The sequence below is a fragment of the Ursus americanus genome, chromosome 16, assembly GCF_024610735.1.
Source record: "Ursus americanus isolate L20-20 chromosome 16, mUrsAme1.1.p, whole genome shotgun sequence".
NCBI lineage: Eukaryota > Metazoa > Chordata > Mammalia > Carnivora > Ursidae > Ursus > Ursus americanus.
Window position 1 is genome coordinate 26,280,283 of NC_142142.1, and position 24,154 is coordinate 26,304,436.

The 24,154-nt window shown below is 31.8% G+C and overlaps 1 protein-coding gene across 5 annotated transcripts in view; it reads right to left on the reverse strand.

Moving 5' to 3' along the window:
• The window catches only part of CNTN5 (contactin 5), a 1,325,220-nt gene that overhangs the window by 897,494 nt on the left and 403,572 nt on the right, over window positions 1-24,154 (reverse strand). The window lies entirely within an intron of this gene.

The window sequence follows — 24,154 nt, forward strand, 5'->3', positions numbered from 1 at the left end:
CTTTTTGTTATCAGTTTTTATGAAAATTTTAATAATACTTCTTTTTTTTTTCTAAGACATCACCATTGTAAGTATATCCACGCATATATTTCATTGTTTTATTCTCTACTAGACCTTAAAGCTCAGTTAGGGTAGAGACTCTTTCTTGTTCATTATTGTCTGAACACAGTGACCAGCACATAATTAGGATAGGAAAAATAATGATGAAGAGTTGGGTTTATCATATTATTTCATGCTTTATTTTGTAACAACTCTTTTTTTTATTATGTTCAATTAGCCAACATATAGTACATCATTAATTTTTGATGTAGTGTTCAACGATTCATTAGTTGTGTATAACACCCAGGGCTCATCACCACAAGTGCTCTTTAATACCCATCACTCAGCTACCCCATTCCCCCACTCCCCTCCCTTCTATAACCTTCAGGGTTTTTTTTCCCCCGGTGTCCAGAGTCTCTCATGGTCTGTCTCCCTCTCTGATTTCTACCCATTCAGTTTTCCCTCCCTTCCCCTGTGTTCCTCCGAGCTATTCCTTATGTCCTCTTACAAGGGTTTCCCTTTCTCCAAATCCTTTCCAACATTTGTTGTTTCCTGCCTGTTAATTTTTGCTATGCTAACTGGTTTAAGATGGTATCTCATTGTGGTTTTGATTTGTATTTCCCTGATGACTAGTGATGTGTAACATCTCTTGAATGCAAATTCTCCTTTTCATACCCTTCACCTACCATAGTTCAGGCTACTACCACTTAAAAAGATGCTCACTTCTTCATGCATTCTTCTAGTTCAATTTTAATTGCATATTCCAGTAACACTAATGCTCTTAAATGTCCTTTCCATTATGTTAGTCTTACTGCTTAAGTTTCAAATGTTTCTAAATACCTAGGGAACAGAATTCCCATTCATTCTATTTGCATCCCCAAACTCCATAATCTGCTTTCATTCTAACTTCTCAATAATGACAAAAATACACTTTCCTCTCCCTCTAAAATTAATTTTCAGTTTGGTCAATTTTATATTCTTAATATCTCTCAAATTTGATTGTTTCTTTCCAATCTCTTTGCCCTCAACTCATTTCAAGTAAACATCATTTCCTCCTTGGTCACCTCAAGCACCTGCTAAGGTATCTCCCCATATTAACTGGTATGTATTTTCCTTATTGCCCCTAACCAAGCTTAAAATTAACAGATGAAAACACAACTATTTCCTCTGTTAAAAACCTTTTAGTAGCTCACCATTGTCCCTCAGGCTAAGTCAGTATATATTACAGCTTGACATATAAAGCTCATTATCATCTGGTCTCCAAATACTTTGCTGGTTACATTATTCAACTCAATATTCTATCTCTGAGGACATGGGACTTCTTACACTTCCTTCTTACAGTTCATTATGTTTTCGCTCAGTTGCTAGACTTGCAAATGCAATCTCCACTCTCTAATAAGTTACCCATCCCTCAACCCAAAGTTTATTTGACCAATCCCTCAGAGACTTCAAGTCTTCCTTTTATTAACTTTCTCTTGGAATTATTTGCTGCTCAAATTATTTGCTGCTCATGGTTTTCAAATTCAAGTATAGGCAACCCTGTGGGTTTGCAAAAATGTTTCAAGAAGTATGTAGTATTTACAGATAGCTTAAAGGAAACCAGTATTTAGAATCTCAATTTACGGGTACACTTTTTACTAAATTTGGTCCATATGACAACACAGGAATAACAGAGATGTAGAGTTTCCTTCACCATTTCTCAATTCACAATTAACTTTCTCTTATATTCTCTTTTTTCTTCCCTTATGAAAGAAGTGCATTACCTCTCATCATCTTGAATCTTCTCTATAGCACACAATTTATGAAAGCTGAGTGTAAGCTGCTTGATTATTAGAAATGATGTATGATTATAGATCTCTGACTTTTTTCTTTTTTTAATTGATGTATAATTAACATACAGTGTTTATTAGTTTCAGGTATACAATATAATGATATTTGATAAGTCTATACATTATTTAGTGCTCATCAGGATAAGTGTACTTTTTTTTTGTATTTCAAATCTTTAATTAAACTCATTTATCTGCAACATGTTTACACAGAGGACAGATACAGGATTTCAAGTAACTGTGGTAGAGTCCATTGTCCATTTAAAATATACTTCTTTCTTCCACAAAAATGTGTTGAAAGGCAAAAAAAAAAATCTTGTATACTGCATAAGATCTAGATGCAATATTCTAATGTAAATGTATGTAAGATAAGTGTATTCTTAATACCCCTTCACCCATCCTCCCACTCACCTTGTCTCTGGCAACAAGTTTGTTTTCTGTTTTTAAGAGTCTGTGAGTTTGTCTCTTTTTGTTTGTTTTGTTTCTTAAATTCCACATATCAGTGAAATCATTTGTCTTTCTCTAACTGTCTCAGATTTCTGTCTGATTTTTAATACATAACACTGAAGGATTTCAAAGAATTAAGTGGTATTGATATTTCAAAATTCCCTTTTTTCACCCACATATTTATATAATTTTCCTTAGCACTTAAGTCTATTAAAAAATAAGGGCAAGAATTAATAATGAAACCTATTTTTTCCTAGATGAATTAATATTCACCCATGAATACTGAAAAATAAGGGCAAGAATTAATAATGAAACCTATTTTTTCCTAGATGAATTAATATTCACCCATGAATACTGAAACCACCTAAATATAGCTGCATTCATCTCCTTAAGAGATCCATTGCAAATATTTTATTATTAATAAATTTCACAATTTTCATATATTTATATATTTTATCAATTATGCACTAATATCACTGCAATGATTGCTCAATTTATAAAAACATTTAGGGACTAATGGTCACAAGAAATTTAAATAAAGAGTTACAATTAAGATAAGATCATCAATAGAAGAATTTTAAGAATAAAATATGTTACATTCATCTAAGTGAAAATGTTATTTGAAGGGAAATAAATTATTAACAACTTCTAACTATTAAAGATAGCTTAATTATTTTTTTAAATAGATAACAGTGTTAAAGTGCTAGTATATTTGGATTCCACTGGCCATATTTGTTTAGAAGACATTGCAGTTTAACTTAATAATAATAATATTTACAATCTTTAGATAGTATAGTTCCTGAAGTTTTATAAACTTAAGTTTTTTTAAAAAAGCATATTTTAATTTAATCATATTCAAGGAAGAATACACTTTTACAAAATCTTTTAATGGGTTTATTTAATTTTTGCCTTAGAAGAAGGGGTAATATATTTTTATTCCCCTACCTTGTTATCCCTATTTAGTTGTTCATTTTAGTTGTTCTTTTTTTCCCCAAGTACTTTAATTCTACTCATTCTTAAAAAGACATATCAGATTCTACTTCTTTTTAAACTACCTCTGATCACCTCAGGTAAGACAACAGCTTTCTCCTTTAAACTCTGTTGAACACTAGTATTTGTGTTACTCAGGGATAATAAATACAGGATCTATTTTGTCTCACTAGTATCTATTTTGTCTCACCACAGATGCATTTTTCATTATTTGTCTATACATTGACATACACATGTACTCAATCATTTACTCACACTATTAGTATCATCTATTAGTCTCAAATAACTTTGCAAATCTACAGAAAATATATTATCTCATATTGATTAGAATTTAACTTCCAGTAGAGAAGGGCTTTGACCATCTCTTTTTCCATTCTATCAAAGTTGACTATCATGTACCAGAGGTACTTAAACATTTGTTGAATATATAAAATGAGCCAATGACTATTTTATTAAAATACTTAAATTAAGATATCCAGAATGCTGCTTGAGAATGTCTTAACATTCAGTTTTATCAACTTTAATATAATAACAAGTAACCCAGAGATATTATTGCTATATATTAGTAATTAAGGATATTGATTCATTCACTTGATATAGTTTAATACTGCAGGAGCATTTATTTTTACCAATAGGTATTAAAACAAAGTGGAGGTTTTCAATCTCAAATGCTAAAAGAACAAATAGTTGGAAAGAGAATATAAGAAAATGTAAGCGCCAGAGAAGTCTACGTCGTTTTTTGGTTTTTGTTTTTGTTTTTGTTTTTTTGAAATGAGTTATTTTGTCACAATAGTCAATTAAAGCTGTCATTTTATCTCCTGAATCCCTTGCTTAGAAACATGACAGAAAGATTTTGGTTTAGTCCTGGAGATTGATTTAGATCGCTCTGCAATTAAGGCAATAATTTATTCTCTTAATAATTCTCTACAAATTGTTCTTAATATTTCAAATGTGCTTCACTTTTAGATATTTAGCATTCATTCATATTCCAGAAATTACATTCAAAAGTAATAGATTGGCAATTTTCATTAGAATGAGCCACATTAAAAAAAAAAAAAAGAATGAGCCACATAAAACTATCTTGTGGTTGCTCTGAGGAGCACCTATCCTGTAGGTGTCTTAATGATCCTTTAAAGTGTACTCTCAGTTGACTTTTCATATTCACTCTCTTTTTAGTTTTGGAAAAGTTTGCATCCAACCTAACATAACTATTTCATTTCAAGAGTTTCGAGATAAAAGATTTTCAGAAACAATGTGGATCAAAAGAGTTTAGAAAAGTCAGTAATAGGAAAGCAATGAAAATTATCTTTAGAAACTAGAAAATTTACTTTCTGAATTAAATGTACTTCTAAAACAAGAAGTCTTCTGCATTGACAGAGTCCCTGGTTGCCATGGTAACTGCTCTGGCTATGAGCAATGCAGAGTCAAAACCATCCTTTGAGAATTAAAAAACAAAACAAAACAAAACAAAAACAAAACCACTGGCCTCCAAAAGAGGCTATAGGACAAACTGAGAAAAATCACATGTTTACAAAGCAAAGCAATATGATGCTTAAAATATGACTTCAATATTAAATCCAGGACCTTTTCTGTGTGCTTGACTTCCTATTGCTTGACACTACTGACTGTGCCTTGCCTCTTGAAATTCCTCCAGTGATTCAGCAACACTATACTCTGCCCCAGCTATACTTGCTTTTTTTTTTTTTTTGGAGTTTTTGTTTTGTTTTGTTTTTTGTTTTTGCTCTTTTGGGGGGCATTTATTTCTTATGTTTTTCTTTTAATCCCGGATATTTTCCAGAAAAATAAAAATCATTGTTACTCATGCGGTCTTGTCTCCTAGATTATTTTTTATGTCTAGTTGCCTCCTGAAAGTGGAAATTTTATATACTATCTCAGTTATTCCAATACCTAAAGGTCTTTGAGATTGGTACTTAAAACCTTTGAATCGTTTTTTTTTTTTTTTAATTTTTTAACCACCTTTTAATCCTGGCAGCTTTTTCTTAAGGGCTAGGGGTCATATTTCATTGATATTTGTTTATGAAAAATTTTAGGGCTAAATTTAGAGTTACTTTTCTCTAGAAAGGATTTGAGTTTCCTTCTGCTTGAGCCAAAGAACACCATGAACCTGGGACTATTTAACAATTTTAACAGATAGTTCTATAAAATGAAACAACTGTGGCAATTTCCCTTTGTTTTTTTTTTTTTTTCTTATTTGCTAGCTTGGAATCTATATTTTTTATATTCTACTTTTATTTCTCTTCTCCTATCTCTACTTGGTGTATTTTGACAATGTACATTGTAATCAATGTAATTTCTTTTTATCAGGCTGTCCTCAGAAACTCCGTTCAGACATCTCTTTTGATCAAATCTATATGGGTAATTTCTTGCATTATCTATACATCTTAGTTCTTTAAGCTAAATTTTGGAGTTGGGTATTTCATATTGTCTATCTCTCTTTTTATTCCTAAGATTTATTTATTTATTTGAGAGAGAGAGAGAGAAAGAAAGAGAGAGAGTGATGGGGAAGGGTGGAGGAAGGGGGAGAGAGAGAATCTCAAATAGACTCCCACTGAGCACAAAGCCCAACATGGGGCTTGATCTCATGACCTTGAGATCATGCCCTGAGCCAAAACCAAGAGTTGGACACTTAATCAAATGAGCCACCCAGGTGCATTATATTGTCTATCTTCCTATAGCCTGAGTGAAGGTCAGAGTATTATAGCAACTGAAGAAATATACAAACTTTAACAGAAAACTTGAACTGTCTTACCTTTCCTGAGAAGTCCTAGTTGTCCCACACTAGGATCCACACTGCTTGGAGGTATGTGTCATTCCCAAAGGGGAATACTCAAGGGTTATTCAATTCACCGGGTAATCCTGCAATCTTGCTTATACCAGAAACAGACATTCCCTTTGGTCACTCCCAATTGTTCTCATTTCTTTCTCAGAGCCATTCCATTATACTCCATTATAAAAAAGAAACCTAAGTATATAAAATTAGCTTCTCTCCAGGTTTGGAGTAATAAAAGTAATTTTCAATATTTTGATGTTTCGTTTTACTTCAGGATCTTCTGTTTCTTTGCTCACAAGTTTTGAAGTCTCTTGCATTGGGTTTCACTTATAATTGTATTTGGTACTGTTACTAAATAATTTTCACTTATTTCTATATTTGGGGTTGTTCTTAGCTTTTTGTTTAGGTATTAGGTAAAAGGAATTTTGTAATAAAGATTCAATCTTCCATTTATTAAATCAAAGTTTATGCCTTAATGAACTATCTCTATTATTGGAAATTTACAGGAAATGATTTCAATGATGAATTAAAGGAACTGCTTCAAGTGTTTTCTCCATCATAGTTCTCAGTTTTCTCTCTCACTTAATGATGTGTCATTAAAATTGCAAAATTTATTACATAGAATAATTAAAACATAGGAAGATTATGGTTCCAAAACTGATTCAGTTCAAATTTAAAAATTGAGTATGTGCAGTATGTTAGGCTTTAATCTAGGTAAAATCTTTAATTTAATCTTTATTTATCTAAAGGATAAATAAAATATTCATAAATATCTTGTATCAAATCCAAACCTAGTCTAATTTTCTGTATCTATTATCTAGTCAAGCAGAATAACAAAAAAATATGCATTATAATGTTTTTTAATATATAAAAATAATTTTGATTAAGAAAAACTGAAATGTGATAAAACCTGATTTGTAGTAGATACTAACATATTTGCCATTTGCTAGAATTTGTTTGGAATTTTTGAAATTTAAGAATCTACTTAAGAGAATTTTTTAATATAGAATGGTTAACATTGCATAGACCAAGAATTTAAAATTTTAAATATTTGGTGGACTATTTGTACATTTTTAGGCTCTCCTTAATTTCTTAGAATATGTTAACCTAAATTCAACCGTACAATTTTTTGTAATGTCACATGGAATCACCTTTATTTACTTTATTCTGTTTGAATGCTGTGCTCTGGTTCAGTTTTATTCTAAGAAAAGAAAATACTGAGGTGGAAACATTTAGTTGCTCCAATACGGAATGGTTCCAGGCCATTGCATTTAGATAGTAATATGCTTACTTTTTAATTTGCTTATCATCTCCCTTGATTTTAGGCTATGATCTCATGTTTCACTGAGAAGACTGTACTTCTTTCCCTACAAGCAACTTGTTCTATAAATTAATGCTACTTTATGGTGGGTAGGGAAAACTGAGACAATTCTCTGAGACTATGTTAGGAACATAGTGTATGCTTATGACTTCCCTCTCATTACCTTTACACTTAGTTCTGCTCTACTGAGTTTATTCATGATCTAGCAACCACTATTATCCAGATGTAGTCAATTCTCATCATTCATAGGCCCTGTATTTAAAAATTTTCCTGCTCACTAAAATTTATTTGTAATACTAAAATCAATACTCAAAGTGCTTTCCCAATTATTCACAGACTTGTGCAGAATAGCAAAAATTTTGAGTCACCCCATAAGCATGTTCCCAGCTAAGGTTAAACAAGGTGATGCTTTGTCTTCTTATTTCAACTCTCACACAGAAATAACCAGAAGATGGAGATGACAGCTCAATGCAGTGTAAGAAGCTCTGGGCCTGGGGTTAGTTAGATGGTATTTGAATCCTTACTCTGGGATCTGTTAATGGGGTTGTCTTGCACAAGTCACTGAACACCTCTGAACTTAGTTTTCTCTTTTGAAAAATAAAGAACTAGAACTAGAGTGAGTTGTTTGTAGGAATTAAGATTATAATGTATGGAGATATACATATATTATCCTTGAAGAAATGAATGATTCAGCATTTACCAATTCATTGTTTTTAGTGGCATTATAGAACATATTATAGATAATGAGAATGGACTGTATATACTTACAGACACACATATTACATGTAAATGTATTACATATACACATTATATACATACATATTATATATGTGCCATATGATATGTATTATATATATATATTTCTAACTGCAATGCTTTTCTGTCAGAGAGTGAGAAATATTTATTCTCTGATTTCCTGCAAGAATCACTTTTCAATAATCTGTTAAGAAAAATTTAAAGCCATTCTAAGTGTAATACTGAAAGTTTTATATTGTCTGCCTTGATCTCTCACCTAGGATCATCTCTTTAATTCTAACCACCTACTGGACACCTTTACCTGAATGTCTTACAAGGACTTCATGGATTTTCATATCTAAAGCCAGACTTAAGACACTGCCAAATTATTAAGCATTGTTTATTCTACAACAAATTTAATAGTTTAATCTCTACCTAAATATCTGTACTACAAATGTGGCATAGTGCTTAATATCATGGAAAGTAGGAATAGACATAAACAGCTTTGAGACCAGGTCCTGGCACTTCCACTTACTGCCAGTGTGACTTTAGGCCAGTCACATTAACTCTCTGCTCATTAGTAACTTCATAAGTAGCAAACTTAGAGTTTTGTGTTGTTTTGTGTGTGTGTGTGTGTTTGTGTGTGTGCGTGTGTGAGTATTAATGCAATAATATGTATAAGAAACTATAGAGAGCCAAAGATATACTGAATCTTATTATTCTTTTTAAGTATACTGTTGATGGAAATGTAAATTAGTGCAAACACTACGGGAAACAATATGGGGCTTCCTCATAAAAATAGATCCACTCAATGACCCAGCAATTTCACTTCTGATTATTTGTCTGAAGAAAACAAAAGTGTTAATTCAAAAAGATATATGCAGTATTATTAACAATACCCAAGATAAGAAACAACTAAGTGATCATTGATGGATAAATAAAAAAATATACCATACACACACACACACACACACACACACACAGAAAACACACACACACACACACACACACACACACACACACACACTGGAATATTAGTCAGCCATAAAAAACAAGGAAATTCTGCTATTTGCAGCAACATAGATGGACTGTGAGAGCATTTTCCTAAGTAAAATAAGTCAGACAGAGAAATGCAAATACCATATGCTCTCTCTTATACATTGAATCTAAAAAATAAAATAAAATAAAAATGTTTTGAAGAAAATTAAAAACCAAGCTCATAGATACAGAAAACAGATTTGTGGGGATAAAGGGGAATGGGGGGAATGAGTGAACTATTTTTTTGTTGTTATTTTAAATAAATTGAGTAAAAGTTTTTAAAAAAGGAACTATAGCTCTATAAAAATCTGTCTATACTGATGTACATTTCACTCCAGTTTAGTATACAGCTTTCCTTGGAAATATTTGTTTCTACTGTTCTTATGATATAGCAGAATAAGAAATTTGCAGTATAATAGAACACAGCACTAGAATCAAGATATTTAAATTTAACCCTGCTCTTCCATCTACTATCTGTGATATTTAATTCTATATACAATATTACACACAATGCCTGTCACATTGTATACCTCAAATTGCATTGACTGAGTAGATAAAGTTAATTTTCCATGTTTAAGTTCCTTAATTTATCAGAAGTACATTTTTGTTCAAAGATTACTGTGTGAATAAATTAGATAATGAATATAAATTAAATATCTATAGAGTGGCTAAGGGTGAGTAAGCAGTCACCAACCATTGTTAGTGTTGTAGTTATCTAAATTAATCATATGGGTGATTTACCCAACGAACGAAGCAGGTATAAAGATATACCAAAGGAAAAGCTTCTTTAGATGCTACTTTTGGAGTTCGTTGAGCTGTATTAAAAATTCATGAGTTAATTGTTGAAAACTCATGCTAAAACCAGTCTGTATTCAAACCATTGGTCATTTTTCATTTCGAATCACTAAACTTCTTCACTACACTCTCCATTAAATTTTTTCTTAATTAAGTTATTGTTTAATTTTTTTGATTATCTGCTTTATTCTCAACTTTATACTAGATACTAGTAATGTACTATGAAACTAAGTATTTCTAACTTTTGGGATCTTCCTGCTTATTAGGAAATACAGATATTAAGTAATAGATCAACTAATCAAATGTAAAATTTCAAAGTGTGCTAGGTACTACAGTGCCACAATATATAGGGTTCTGTGGAAGGGTAAAAATACAAATAAGAGATGTTGTTCTTGCCCAAAGAACACACAGCAAGTGAGTAATGGAGTTTTAATCTCATTGCTATGATTCCAGTAGTCACATTTTTTCTGCCACACTAGGCTCTCTCTCTCCATACTTTTAAATTAAATGTACCACTAACTTTTTAAAAATATTTCTGGATTCTTTACTTAATATGGAAGTGTTTCTCTTTATTCTGACTTTTTTTACAAGTGTTTTCTTTATATCAACATAGGGTTATTAATCTTGATTTTTCTTGGAATACTTGTTTGTTTTAAATTCAAACAGTATTTTAAAAAGTAATTCTATATCCACTCTATCAGATGATAAGTTTTCATAAATAGTTTTACTCCCAAGTAGACACTTTAATGAAATTAATCACTAAAAAAAAAAAAAAAAAGCAATTGTCATGAAAAGACATGGAGAAAATGATATGCATGTTACTAAATGAAAGGGCCAATCTGAAAAGCTACATACCACATGATTCCAATGAGATGACATTCTGGAAAATGTAAAACCATGGAGACAGTAAAAAGATCAATGCTTGCCAGAGATTGGAGGTGGGAGGCAAGGAGGAAGAGGGAAAGAGCAGAGGATTTTTGAGGTTAGTAAAAACACTCTGTATGATACTATAATGATGAACACATGCCATTACACATTTGTCTAAACCCGCAGAATGTACAACACCAAGAGTGACCTCTAATATAAACATGGACTTTGAGCAATTACAATGTGTCAGTGTAGATTCATTGATTGTAACAAATGAACACTTATGTGGGAGATGTTCATATTGGGGAAGCAACCCATGTGTTAGGGCAACAGGTCTATGGAAAATCTTTGTACTTTCCTCTTAATCTCATTGTGAACCCAAAACTGCTTTAAAAAGTCTTTTAAAAAAATCATCTTCAGTAGTTAAATATGTAAAAGAATATCATCTCAGATTTTGAAAATTTCTAGAACAAGTCTCCATTTTGGGCAATTAGATATGAACTCAAGTGATACCACTAGAGGTTTGATAAGTGCTTGGATATTGCCTTCTGGTGTGTTGTCACCACAGGAGAAAGACAGGGTGGCCACCTTGAGAGAGAGAGAAAACAGAGAGCTGCAGATAAGCCAGCTGTTCCAGATGAGCTACTTTTCAGTTAACCTCTCAGCTGAAGGCAGTCACAGTAAAAGTTCATGTGGGAAATGGAGAAGAACTTGAACTAACCCACAAAATGGTGAGAAATAATAAATTACTGTTTTAAACCACTAAGTTTTGGGGTGATTTGTTATACAGAAAAGGGTAAATGAAATAATTTAAACTTAAATGTAGCAAATTCCTCAAATATTGTTTGATCGTATTAGAAAAGACATTTCAAATATTGTTAACTATTTTCAAACCATACCAGTAGTATAAATTTTGAGGAAGCAATTAAAGTTCTTTAAACATTTTCTTTTTTTTTCCAGAGGAACAGATTGAAGAAGAACAACAAAATTCAATAATTTCTATTTAGCTAATGACTTCTGTTTAAATCATCATTAAAATTAATGTTCAAGATCATTATCCATGAACTTTCAGTGCAGTTAGGAAAATTCACAAATGTTCAATATAATTCTGAAAACTGTGAAAACTAATTAAAGTCTGTTGAGCCATTGGAAGTTTCTTGAAGGAATAGGCAAGACTGTGTTCCTCTTTGTGCCCACTAGTTTAATGGCAAGCTCAGGTTAGATAGTGAGGAATTGTATAACATAACACAAGTGAGTATCTGCCCTAGGAACTTTCATGTGTAGAATTTCATGAAATTAAAGAATTTCAAGTTCCTAGAATAAAGACTCACTCTTGATAGTCATGCAAAACAATTGTGATAATATCTGACTATTTTTTTTAATTTTTATTTTGTTATATTAGTAAGATAATATCTGATTATTTTTAAACATTATTATTTTTAACTTGATAAATGATATAATATTTATAAAATTGGAAGTTTTCTAGGATTTCACTGGTTTCATTTGTTTTTTCTTTTTGTTTTCTTTTTCAACTATTTCTTCATAAGTTCCTTTAAAAACTGATAAATCACACATATTTATGATGTATTCATGAGCTATTAGCAGTAGAATACATTTACAGATCTTAGTCCTTCACAGCTTATATCAACCAAACTTCTTATTTATTAATGTGGTCAAACAAATTCCTGGGGTTTTGTAGGTACTGTACATAGAAATTTTATTTATCATTTCTTAAATCTCTTGTAGTAATACACTGTGGGATTCTGCATGATGTTTTCTTGTTAGTTTTTTCCTTATGGGACGACTTTTTAAAGCCCCTCATCTTTTGCATACTTATGACTTCCCCAACATATTCAAACATAAATTTAATAAATTTATGTGTATATAATTTATTATATTATAATTATATTATAAAATTATTCTTATTATTTTATTTATTTTGAATTATTATAAAATTATTTTACAATAAATGTGTAAAATCATTATAGCATAATTCATTCAAGCAGCTTATGCAGTTTGTAATATGATAATAAGAGCTGATACCCACACTGTAATTTCCACATAATCAGTGTTTTAGAAATACTTTACTTATTGATTAATTTAATCTTCATGACAACCTTTGAGTTAAGAAATGTATTATCATGGCACATTGCATCAAAAACTGGGGATGTACTGTATGGTGACTAATATAACAAAATAAAAATTATTTAAAAAAAAAGAAATGTATTATCCCTATTTTAAAAATGCAAAAAAAAGTGACACAGGGACTTAATGTAACCTTCTCAAAGATGTAGGGCTGTTAAGTAGTAAAGTTAGAAATTGAACCCAGGCAACTTGAGTTGTCTTCTGTTTTCAGCATTTTGGTAAACACTCATGGAGATAGAGGAGAACTGGAAGATAGATTTTTTAAGTTTAAAGGGTCAGGGAGACAAGCATTTGTGCTTAATGAATGTGAGAAACAGCATACATAGAAGAAAGCATTAAGTTTAATGCTAGGATGTGTGGTAGAGAATATAGTAAATTATTCTCATCAGAACTAAGCAACAGCATTTCTTTTGTGTATATTAACATTAATGCCTACAACAATCCTATAAGGTAGATTAAATTATCAACTTTTAATAAGTGAAGAAATTGAAGTTCAGAGTATAAGTAATTTACTCAGGGCTAAACAGTCAGTAAGAGATGATGTTGGTGTCTAAGCTTGCATCCATGTGTCTCAGAGTATGTGTTTCCTTATTATAGCACACAGAAGAGAGGAACATAATAAAAGGGGGCCTAGGGAAAGATGCGCTGGGACTTTCCCTGGTTTTAAACCTGGAGAAGTTATAATAGAAGTTATAATAGAATATATATATATATATATATATATATATATATATATATATATATATTCTCATATATATATATATATATATATATATTTCTCATATATATATATATGAGAGAGGAGGGCATTCCAGAAAAAAAAAAAAGGAGGTTTTGAAGGCCCAGCTGAGAAGTAGAGATAAGTACTGGATATTTATGAAGAGGGGGATGAGGATCAATTAGATTTTTTAAAAAATAGACTAGCCTAGATTATATTGATTATATTTGAACAAAGTAGTCAGCTAAAAGACTAGTGAATTAATAAGCTAGAGATCTGTGATGACAGAAATAGCAAAGAAAGGTAGAGATATATAAGTTACAATCATCCTGATAAAACCTTATTTCAATAAAGCACTTTCCAAATGCACATTAATATAATACAGACCAGATTGGCTGACTAAATGTATAAGTGAAAAAGAATAATAAAAACTGGATTATTTCAAGTTAATTTTAAATCTTTATTACACACAAACTGGTAGTTTTACTGACTGAAATAGAGAAATTATAAGGAGAAAATAAGTTGTGAGTAAAAGTTATAATGAAATCTGTGGTAAATTTATTGAGACTGAGGTGATATTGAGATAACTAAGTGAAAAATATTTTTAAAAAGTATAGGGACTTTCAACCAGATCCGAGAAAACAGACAGAACCTAAATCATATCCATAGCACCTTCTCCAAAGCTGAGGTCTTAAGAAAAAAAATGCCATAGATGGAGAATAATATGCACCCAAACTTCAGAAATGTCCACAGCTAAAATATGGGAAGAAAAGTCAACAAAGGGAGCTGAGTAATGAAAATATGAGAGGCAGGGAGGAAACCTGTATAGGGTACTGTCACAGGAATCATGAATATGAGGCTTCTGGAAATCTTAGGGAGTATATTAAAGAAGGAAAGTCCCTTGAACTGTATACCAACTAAATAATTTTACTTCTGAAAGTAGAAAAAAAAATTATCAGATGGATGGAGAATGGAGGACACTGGTTTTTTTGGTTAATATCTGTCATGCTTCATCTGACACCATCTTGATTCTTTGAAGGTGGAAGATGAAGACAGCAGATGTAATTATAAAGGATCAAAAATTATCTTTTTCCATTTTGGAAATGGAAATATTTTGGAAATATAGTTTAATATGTAAAGATTTTGCTACTAAAGATATAAAATAAAAAACAAGAAATTTGAACCACTCTTGTGAAGACAGAATTCACTCATTAAGAAAAAAAAAAAAGAAAAAAGAAATGAAGGAAACCCATCTTTATCTAGCATAATCCTAGGCATTATGAACATTTTTGAAAAATTGTTAAGGAAATATAAAGTAGTATTTATTAAAAACTTATTGCTGTTTATGTTATGACTACACCATACCTCATTAGCTGCTGGAAAACTGAACCAAATAATAAAATAAGGGAAAAAAATATATATGGTATTATCACCCTGAAAGGTGGAAAATTGAACCATGAACTGTAAAGCAAATTCACTAATTATTTTCTGATTGAGTTCTTGCATGTTAATAGTCAGACACATGTATAAAATGAAGGAAAAATGATATTATCAAGCATCAATAGGGATAGCTTTGCTTTATGATTTACAGGGGAAAAAAATGGGACTAGATTTGACCATGTTAAAGCAAAATGTTCTTAAAAGATTATATTAGAGATCCTAGAAATATACCTGAACTTTAAACACACACACACACACACACACACACACACAACACACACACACACATCACACACTCCTCTTGAACAGATAAACTGAATTTTACCCCACTTTGTTTCAAGATACTTTGAATTTCTCAGCAATTTATAAAACTAATTCAGATGATCCAAACTTCCCACATTTCTTTTTCTGTACTCTTTAAATCTTGGGTGTAAATTCATCTTAAATAGTATTCTTTTTTTTTAATTAAAAGATTTTATTTATTTATTTGACAGAGAGAGGGGGAGCAAGAGCACAAGCAGAGGGAGTTGCCAAGGAAAAGAGAGATGCAGGCTCCCCACTGAGCAGGAATCCTGATGTGGGGCACAATCCCAGAACCCTGGGATCATGACCTGAGCTGAAAACAGATGCTTAACTAACTGAGCCACCCAGATGCCCCAGTATTCTATTTTCTTTAGGTTAAATATTCAACAAAACTTTAAAAATCAAGTCAAAGGATTAAAATATGAATGGATTTTTAAATGATCCTAACATTTCAAATATAAATATTAGACAAAAAAAAAAGATGGGTGTATGTAGGTAAATATATATATTTGCAAACCAAATATGTGAATGTATGTATCTATATCTATATCTGCACTCAGCCTTTTGGAATGCTTATTCAGAATAAGGTAAAGGTGATGCATTGAGATAGGCACAGTAGTGCTATCCTTTATTTATTTTTAAGTTCATAATTAATATGCAGTGTCATATGAGATTTAGGTGTACAATGATTATATAATGGTACATGATTGTACAAATTGTATATTATGTACAAATGAGCTACTCAGCGCTCATAATTACAAGTGTACTCTTAATCACCGTCACCTATTTCACCCATTCTCCCCCGGCCCCTCACCTCTGGCAACCACCAGTTTGTTATCAATATTTAAGTATCCGTTTTTTGAAAGAAAATAAATCTGCTTTTTTGTAGAACTCAACACCAAAAAAAAAGAATAATCCAATTATAAATGAGCAGAAGACATGAACAGACGTTTTTCCAAAGAAAACATAGATGGCCAATAGACAGGTAGAAAAGATGCTCACTATCACTAATCATCAGGGAAATGCAAATCAAAACCATAATGAGATACCACCTCAGACCTGTAAGTGTGCTTAAAGTCAAAACCACAAGTAATAAGAAGTGTTGTCAAGGATACGGATAAAAAGGAACCCTCATGTACTGTCAATGGAATGCTAGATGGTACAGCCATTATAGAAAAGAGCATGGAGGTTCCTCAAAAAATTTGAATTGAATTAAAATATAATCCAGTAATTCCACTACTGGATATTTACCCAAAGAAAATTAAAACACTAATTTGAAAAGATATATGCAGCTCTGTATTTATTGCATCATTTTTTTCCCCAATAGCCACAATATGGAAGCAACCCGAGTGTTTATCCATTGGGGAATGGACAAAGACGTGATGTGCCATATATATATATATATATATATATAGTGCCATATATATATATATATAGTCGAATATATATATATAGTGCCATATATATATATAGTCGAATATATATATATATATATATATATATATAGTCGAATATTACTCAGCCATAAGAAGGAATGAAATCTTGCCATTTGTAACAACGTGAATGGATATAGAGGCTATAATACTAAGCAAAATAAGTCAGAGAAGGAAAAATACTGTATGACTTCAATCATATGTGGAACTTAAGAAGCAAAACAAATGAACAAAGAAAAAAGAGGAAAAAACAGACTCTGAAAAGTGCTTGTTAGACACCACAATATCATTTAGCCTGCATATTTTGCTTCTTTATTTTCTTCATTTTCAGCACTGTTTTCCGACAGATAACTTCTGACTTTACGGGAAATTCTCTGTAGTGAATAAACAAAGTATTTTAATATTTTTAAAATCTAACTATAAAAGGTTCTAAATAGTCACTCTCTTTTATGTTCCAAATTGGATAAACTTTAATATTGCTGGCAGTCCTACCTGTATCAGACTGAGAAAATTAATGATCCATAAACAGGTATTACAAGTACAATATTTAGGTCACCAGACAATAACCCACTTCCTAGAAAACCATCTAATATTATCCTATTTCTAATTTTTTAATCTATGTAGCACTCATTCGTGAAAGTTTCTCTATATGTACTACATGCATAAAGAGACATAAATTGTAATGGGAAGAACACATTTCTATTTTATAAATTTACAATTCTCAAGTTTCTTATAAATGAGAAATGACATCGATTTGCATTTACCTTGCAGTTCTGATTTTGACTGCAAAACTGACGTGACATTATTGTGAAGTTTCTGTCAAAATGCCATTAAATATACACAAGCTACCCACTATTAAAAAATAATTTTTAAACATTTACATCATCAAGCATCAATAACAATTTTTTTGAGACTACACAGTGTCTTTTTGAATACTTCACCACAATTGCATACTGAGATAAAATGAAAAAGGCCAGCAGCTAATCTTTCTTGAATAACTTGTAATTCAGATGCACCTGTGTTAGATTCAAAGAAATATTTCCATGTTTTCATCTGTTTGAGCATTTTGATGAGTAGACGAGATATTCTTTTGTCCAACAAGTTACTGGGGACTTTAATCATCATCTTTCTTCTTCCCATCTATTACCTTTGTCTATTTGTTTTCATTTTCAAAGCATTCTTTTATGAATTACTTCATCAGTTCATTCAATTATTTTTGAACACTTACTATATTAGTGGCACAATCCTAGACACTATAAAAGAATAAAAATTGGGGGAAGTCTTAATGTCTTATATAGGCAATGAGACTGGTCAATCATAATGCCATCACATGGTTCAACTCCTTCTGGCCACGTCAGCCTCTGACCAATCTCAAAAAGTTATACTACTTGGTTCATAGACTTGGTCCCAGGCCACTGATTTCTCATTACTACTGGTTAAATTTTCTTTCCTCTGCTTCCTTTTCCCATTGCCACAGAGGCTTAAAATGCAGGAGTGTGCTGTTTTTGTTTTTGTTTTTTCCTTTAGGGGTAGGAATAGGCAAAGGGGAACAAGCTGAAACTTAGATTTTATAAATTAAAAAAAAAGTGATTTTTAATGTCTTTGGTCTAACCTTTATTTTAGGTATCATATTCATATAATTAGTACAATCAAGCACACGCTGACACAGTCACAACAAATAATAGAGATTAAAGTAAAAGGGAATAAAAAGAACCCATTGAGCTCTGTCCCAACAATATCCACAAGAATTCTGACCTGGGTACCCTTAAACAATAACCCCAATAACTATGGGTAGCCTAAATGAGTCCAAAACTTGTCACAAAACAAGGCTAGCAAGTTATGTATGTAAATAACTATAATATGAAGAAACTGTGAAAATGCCATTAAAGAAGGAGAAATGCTCTACCTAGGTAGATCTGGTAATAACCCTAGAGGAGATAGTAGCTGGCCTACCATTTGATAGAGAGATAACACAGACTGTTTTCCTGAAATCAACTCTCCAATCCAACCAGAGGCAGGCTAAACTGAAGCTCCATTTGATAGTCCAGTTGGCTGGGGGCATTGATGGAAAAGAATGTGGGGTCAGATCTCAAAAGAAATTAAAAATGATTTTAAAGAGGCACCTGGGTGGCACAGTAGGTTAACCATCTGCCTTCTGCTCAGGTCATGATCCCTGAGTCCTGGGATCTAGCCTGCATCAGTCTACCTGCTCAGTGGGGAGTCTGATTCTCCCTCTCCCTCTGCCTTTCCTCCTGCTCCTGCACACACACACACTCTCTCTCTCTCTCTCTCTCAAATAACTAAATAAAATCTTTAAAAAAATGATTTTAAAGATTTTAGTCTTTTCCTGGCAATGCATAAAAGAAATATCAGAGTTCAGAGTCAGGATGTAAGATTATCAAAGTATATCAAAGTTTTTATATAGTCAAGATTTCTTCTGCTGATACCCAAGTGTTTGATTCTCTCTAAATTTTACAACTTAATTTCTTAAGAAGACGATCTGAATGACTTAACTCACATTTTGTGTCAAGCTCTGAGATGTTACTTTCGCCCGCCTGAATCCAATCAGCAGCAGCAAAAGGAAGATTTTAGTTTAAGTCTGCCCCTTAAATAGGGACTGACGACTTGACAGATTCAAGTTGGAGGAATTATGGGCTATTCCAGAACATTATTCATATCTCCAGTGAAAGTAGCAATAGACAGTGTTAGATGTTACACATTAGTGTGGAAAAGATTCATAGTTGACATATTCTAGAAAGTTCTGGGAGAAGACCTACACAAAGATGAGGATAAACTAGACTTTGCTTGATGCTAGAGATCATTTTATTTTTTGTATAAAGTTCTGGTTAAGAAGAAGAGAACTTCACATACAACTGTTTAAAAGAGGTTTGCAAAGATAAGCAGACTGAAATGTTGTAACTTGGATCTTCACTCAATATTTTGACGCCCTTTTGGGAGAGTCAGTAAAAAATAACATTTATAAGTTGATTGCGCAGAAAGCACAAGAGTTACACAACTTAGAATAACTCGTCAAAGACAAAATAACGTCTTACTCTGCTGTAATATTTATCTAGGTAGTACAAGAGGGTACAAGTGATTCACCATAATCTGCATTCTCTCTCTCTCTTTTTTGAGCCCATAGCTAACTCTATCAAAGCTTAGCAATGGATTGTGATTTCCAAGCCTACACATATCTGGTCTACCAAACTTGCTTCTCTAGGCTTTTGCCCCTTTTTGCTGAACTTTCCAAGATGCTCACTTCACTTTACTAAATATGAAGCATGCAGAAAAAGAAACAGAACATTAAATTTGCAGATTTAAGTACCCAACCCAAGTAGTAAGTTACCTGTCCAAATAGGTAAATGACAAAAATCTGTGAACATCTATGGAGAAAGCACAGGTAATCAGAAAAACTAAGTTGCCTACTCATGTCAGATATAATGGTACACAAATATTCCCTTAATAACATTTTAAATAAATAGACTTCTCAGTTATAGGGGTCCAAACTAAGAAAACATGAAATTGTGTTTCATGTTCAAACAAAACAGTTCAGATTTTAAATGTTAGTAATAATTTCAGTTGCCATTTCAGTTGCACAAGAAGTCATTAACTTAATAAGGAATTTCAACAGAAAAACATATCCCTCTTAACTCAGCAGTCTCCCAATAAACCTAATTCGCTAAAAATTAGCTGCTGTAATTTATAAGAGCACTTATCAAGATGAATCACTTCTAGATGTAATTATCCTCATTTATTGAAAGTTATGGGAAAAATGTGAAGGAAACTTTTTTTTAACTGAAGGAAATATGTTGGAGAGAATTAAATCCTCAGCACAATCACGAAAAATGAATATATTCATTGCTGCTATTCAATCATTTTAATGCTTTAACATTTGCTCTTTTTCTAATTTATACAAATTATCTACATTGTTATATATATTTTATTTTTCATTCCACCCACATCTGCATTGATCGAGATGTTTTGTGTATTTTAAAAATTCTATTCCAAATGCTAGTGTATTTCCTTGTATACATTGATGTTAAAATCAAGCAAGCAAAAGCATGATGCATATATCCTATCTATACGTAAACATATATAAACACATATTTAGATTTAGATACAAATGTGCAATGTTATTACATGTTAAATACTTAGCACATTGAATCAGGCATATGTAAATACTGAGACCATAAATTTTTATCTTAACATTTCTTTAAATCGAGGGTGTGTATTCAGTCCCAGATCTTCCCTGTATGTGGTGACCTACATCTACATGAACTAGTTCCCATCTGACTCCTGATTTTATCTCTCCTCTCCCTCAACATTCTGTGCTATCGCCATACTGGTCTTCTTTTAGTTTCTTGAGTTCATAGAACTTGTTTTGGCTTTTGGACTCTTAATGCAAGCTAATTTCTCTCCCTTAGATATTCTTTCTGCAAATTTTACACATCTAATCCTTATCGTTTAAGTCACTCTATGTAAAATACAGACTTGTAAGATCACCATCTACCCCATTTTCTCTATATATTTTATTTCATAGTGCTTATTACAATCATAAATTATTTAACTTATGATATGAATTATTTAACTTATGATGCATATATCTTTATTGTTTATTTTGTCCACTACCTATCATCAGTTCAGTGCAGTTTTATTATAATTAAAGGCCACGCAGTGTTTTCATTTTTCTCAGATGGATGCCCAAGGACAGAATTTCTGGATCACATGGTAATCCTGTTCTTGGATTTTTCTGAGGGGACTCTATGCTGTTTTTCATAGTGGCAGTACTGGTTTGCATTGCTGTCAGCAGTGCACAGGGGTTCCCTTTTCTTCACATCCTTGTGAAAACTTGTTTCTTGTCTTTTTGATGGTAGTCATTCTGGCAGGAGTGAAGTGATATAGTGTTTTGGTTTGCATTTCCCTAATGATTGGTGATGTTGAACATCTTCCCATGTGCCTGTTGGTCATCTGTATGTCTTCTAAGTGTCCATTGATGGACAAATGAATAAAGATCACACACAGACACAGACACACAAGAATACTACTCAGCCATAAAAAAGAGAATGGAATTTTGCCACTTGTAACACTATGTACGGACCTTGAGGACATTATGCTAAGTGAAATAAGTTAGACAGAGAAAGACAAATACCATATGATTTCACTTATATATGGAACCAAAACAAACAAACAAATCAAAACCAAACAAACCAACCAAAAAAACTACACTCATAGATACAGAAATCAACTGGTGGTTTGCTGGAAGGAAGGGAATAGGGGTTGGCAAAATAAGTAAAGAGGGTCAAAGGGTATAAACTCCAGTCATAAAATAAATAACATGGGGATGTAATGTGCAACGTGATGACTATAGTTAATAATACTGTATTGTGTATTTGAAAGTCACTAATAGGTTAAATCTGAAAAATTCTCATGAGAAGGAAAAAATTCTAACTATGTGACAGATGGTAACTAGAATATTGTGGTTATCGTTTTGCAGTAAATACAAATATAGAATCATGTCATACACCTAAAAATAATAAAATGCTATGTATCAATAATGCAATAAGTTTTTTGAATTTAAAAAAGCTCTCACAGACTATATTTTGACATTTTGCATAAAGGTTAACATATCTCTAAAACGTAACAGTTAGTACATAATACTGATTTATGATAAAATACAGAGGCATATGTATATTTTTCTATACAAAAAAATTCTGGATTGATACATAAAAATTAATGCATAGTTAACTATGACATTGAGTGTGGAGCCTCAATGGATAAAGAATCAGAGTTTTAGAAGAAAATATATCAGATTATATTTTTTAAATATTTTTATTCTTTACTTTTTTATTTTATTTAATTTTTAAAAGATTTATTTATTAACTCCAGAGAGAGAGAGAGAGAGAGACAGCACACAGAGAGGGACAAAGGAAGAGGGAATGACTGAATCCCAAGCAGACTCCCCACTGAGCACAAAGCCCAACAAGGGGCTCTATCTCACAACCCTGAGATCATGACCTGAACTGAAATCAAGAGTCAGACACTTAACAACTGAGCCACCCAGGCACCCCAGTATTTTGATATTTAAAGCATGCTAATGTATAATATATTCAGAAATTGAATAAATGAAATGAATTCTTAAAAGCTATATATTTATGTGTTTCTGAGAAAGAAGAGAGGGAGATGGCGAGAATAAGAGAAAACAAAACAAAAATAATAATAAATAAAGAACAATAAAAGAGCAGTGAGAAGATATCTGAGGGTCCTTCAGGGGACAAAGAATAGGAGCCCAGTTTCTGAAGTCAGACTGCCAGGTCCCAACTCACATCCAACAATTACTGCCTATAAGACATTAAGCATGTGACACATTCTCTTTTTCATTCATCATCTTAATTGGTAAATATTAACACTTCTTTATAGTAGATTCAAACCTTTGGCAGACATCAATACATGTTGTCATTTATTATTCAAAAATCTTAATTTTACAAAAAAATCCTGAAATATGAAATAAATTGTTTTTTAGTATTTTCATTATGTCCCATTAAATGCTTATTGAATCAACTAGAACTTGTGAAGTTGAGGTATATCTAAAGGGGACCCAGAATAAATGATTTTTATTTTTATAACTCAATCTTTATGTGTTAGTTAAATGTGGCCAAAATTTTAAAATTTTAAAAAGTAGAAAATACACTAGCAATTTAATAGTGATTGCCTCACAGTGGTAGAAATTTGGGAGTTTCAGGGGCACCTGGGTGGCTCAGTAGTTAAGCACCTGCCTTCAGCTCAAGTCATGATCCTAGGGTCCTGGGATTGAGCCCCATGCTGGGCTCTCTGCTCAGTGGGGAGAACCCTTTCCCTCTGTTGCTCCCCCTGCTTGTGCTCTCTCCTCTCTCTGTCAGATAAATAAATAGAAACTTAAAAAAAAAAAGTTGGGAAGTTTTGTAGTTTTCTGTAGGACTCTTAATCTTTCAAATTCATTATTTTCTCTATATTTTATGATCAGCTTCAGGAAAAAGCCATATAAAATGAAAAATAATGCTTAAGCATTTTATATTACTGATGTTACAATTGATGTTATGCAATTTAATCAGACTAGGATTAGTTTTCACAATTATTTTTATCATAAAACACATATTTATTAAACATAATAATGTATGGAATCCAATTTAAATGATTTTGTAAAGGGATAACCATCTTAGAAATACATAGTAAGAAATCGGTATGGAATTTCCATACTAGCATTTGCTAGCTTTGTGACTTTAAGGTAAT